Source organism: Bidens hawaiensis, unplaced genomic scaffold (assembly GCF_021521415.1).
Source record: "Bidens hawaiensis isolate Kalapana, Puna unplaced genomic scaffold, B.hawaiensis_p1.1 tig00003244_1, whole genome shotgun sequence".
Taxonomy (NCBI): Eukaryota; Viridiplantae; Streptophyta; class Magnoliopsida; order Asterales; family Asteraceae; genus Bidens; species Bidens hawaiensis.
This window is the reverse complement of record NW_027491178.1, coordinates 435,885-438,782: the sequence shown is the minus strand read 5'-3', so window position 1 is coordinate 438,782 and position 2,898 is coordinate 435,885.

The following is a 2,898-nucleotide window of genomic DNA, read 5'->3' as shown; positions in this document are numbered from 1 at the left end:
GTGGAAAGAGCAAACAAGAGCATCGTTGACGGCATAAAGAAAAGACTCTTGGAGCATAGATCCGGCTGGGTGGACGAAGTTCCACATGTCCTTTGGGCAAACAGAACGCTGAAAAAAGCAAACACGGGCGAAACCCCGTTCAGCCACACCTATGGCACTGAAGCCATGGTTCCAATCGAGATTGGTCTACCCTCACCAATAGTCATAACTCAACCAGAAGACAATGATGCGAAAAGACGGTTAGACCTTATGCTAACCGAAGAGCGCAGAGACTTAGCCGCAACGCGTGAAGAGAACTACAAGCGACAAATGCAAAAGTACTACAACACGCGGGTGAAACTCTGCAACTTCAATGTCGGAGACTACATACTGCGTAACAACGAGGCTTCGAACCAGGAGCGCCCAGGAAAGCTGGCCCCGATCTGGGAAGGGCCATACATTATTAAAGAAGTTCTGGGAAAGGGCGCATACCGGCTCGAAAGGCTCGATGGCACCCCCATCCCAAGAACATGGAATGGAGCTCAATTACGCAGATGCTACATGTAGATCAATTCCAAACTTGTAACGAACAGGCCTAGAGCCACTTCTAATGGAAATGATTCTCCTTATCACATTGATGTTGATAGCCTTACCTTTATACTTATGAACTGACCACACTGATATGCCGGTATTCACCGCATAAATAAGTGAGGGAGGAAGTGAGTCGTTGCGTATGGAAAGCGGCACAACCCGCATAAACACAAAAACAGTAAAAATTTCTAAGGGGAAGATGAGGAAAACCTTCACGCAGGTCAGACATAGATGAAGTTTGGTCATCCTACTAAGTGAAAGTGACGGTCCTACCCGCACAATCATGATAGAGGAAACAGAACATTAACCTATTATCTGACACGCGTCGAAAGGTTAACTTATTCAAAACACTTAGAAAGCTGCTAAGTTAAACTAAAATATGCATGAGCAAATCATATAATGTTTACAAGGCAAGGCGTTAACAAAACATTTATATTCACATTAAAAGCTGTTCAAATATTACAAAATGGCTAGGTATCTACCCGCCTACAAAAAGTACAAATTTATCCTAACTTGGAGGATTCTGAAGATTCAGGCTTCGGGACCACTTCCTCCAAACCCACTTGAACCCGCACCATCAGTCGGCTGCGGTGGTTCGAGGAAAGCTTTGAGAACAGCTAGCCCGTCATCAGCAGCAGCAACTTCATTAACCTTCTCCACAACCGGATGAGAGAAAACAACATACTGGTTCACAGCTTGGTCATAGGCAGCTTCAGTGTCAACATCGTGTAAAGGAAATTTGGAAGGCGGGATGCCTTTCTCTGCAAATCCTAGACCAAGCAAGAAACCAGCTTTCTCGCAGTCTTTAACTTATCGTTTTCACGACAAAGTAATTCGACACGCGGCTGCATCCGGGCGAGTAGAATTCGGAGCTCGGTGGACAACCGGCCTTCCTGGTAACTAACCATGGCCTCCCCCAATGCACCACTTGGAGCGGCATGGTGCGCCCAGTCGACACAGTCTGCAGCCGTCCTGAGAGTTGTCCCTCGGCGGATATTCCACCTTGGGGCATAGACCTCATTGGAATTCGAAACTGTGAAAACAGAAAACAGTTAGGAAAAAATGACAAGGATGGATAATAGGCCAAAGTAACCCCACGCACCTGTAGGGTCGATAACAGGCCGATAGCCGCTAAACCCATCACCTGAACCTAAAGGATATCCATCCAAGAGGTCAAGGAGATGGGAAGGAGGCAAAGATTGGACTCCCTCATCAACAGAGGTAAGTCTAGAGGTTCTAAACATACCTGAAGAACCGGCCAAGGACGAGGTAGTCGCTGACGCCGAGTGTGACACTGTAGAAGCCACTGAGGTAGAGACCATCGGAGATGAACTCATTTGAGATGAACTCATAACCGTGGTAGACGCTGCGGATGAGCTCACAGAAAAAGTCACCGCCGGTCCGGTGAATGATGTAGTAAAGATGGCACTGACGGCCGGCGATGAAGTTGAACTGCTCAACGTAGCAAAAAAAGTGGACGCCATCGTCGGCACAGCAGCCACGACAGATGACGTCATAACCGGAACAGTCGCTTCAACAGTATAAGCAACTGAACCAGTACCAGAAACAGGCGCAGCCGCCTGGGTCATCGCCTCGGATAGGTTGACCAAACCTATCGTCGTGGGTCCTGAACCACTTCCTCCCGCACCGCTCTCAAAAGCAAATAAGTCCACTCCTGCATAAAGAAAAACCAAAGATATAAAAAACAAATGCGGAAGGAAATGCGGAAAAGGTACACAAAAAGTATACGTACTGGTTTTCTTGATCTTGAAAGACCTGACAGGCGGAGATGGACCCGATGAAACTGGCCTCTTCACGCCAGTTACCTTCGCAATGGTCTCGTCACCACCACCAAGGTTCCCCGCCGCCTCCTCACCTTAAGTCTCGGAATCGGACTGATTCCCCAGGTCAACGAAGGTAGCAACCTTCGTTTTGCCCTTCACGCCAGCCGCCTTCTTTTTCCTCACAATAAAAGGCCCATTTGCGGATCCCTCATCAGAAGATGACAAGATCAGAGGAATTCCAGCAGAAGTTTGAGCATGAATAGGACGAGGATTAAAGAACTCCTTACCTGGCCGAGCGGCGCTTAAAATGTCATGGCCTGGCGGATAGACCTCTACGAATCTATCCGCAGTCTTCTCCAAAATGGGCAACTCGTTCTCATCAAGGTCACGAGTACCCAACCGCGCGGGACCACCAGTCTCCCGCGGGTGCAAGAGCGACTGTAAGTCGTTCCCCTCTGAAATAAAAATGATAACAATGTTAGAAGGAAATCCTAAACCAACACAAAAGACGGAGCATACCATAAGGAATATAGTTCAAACCGTA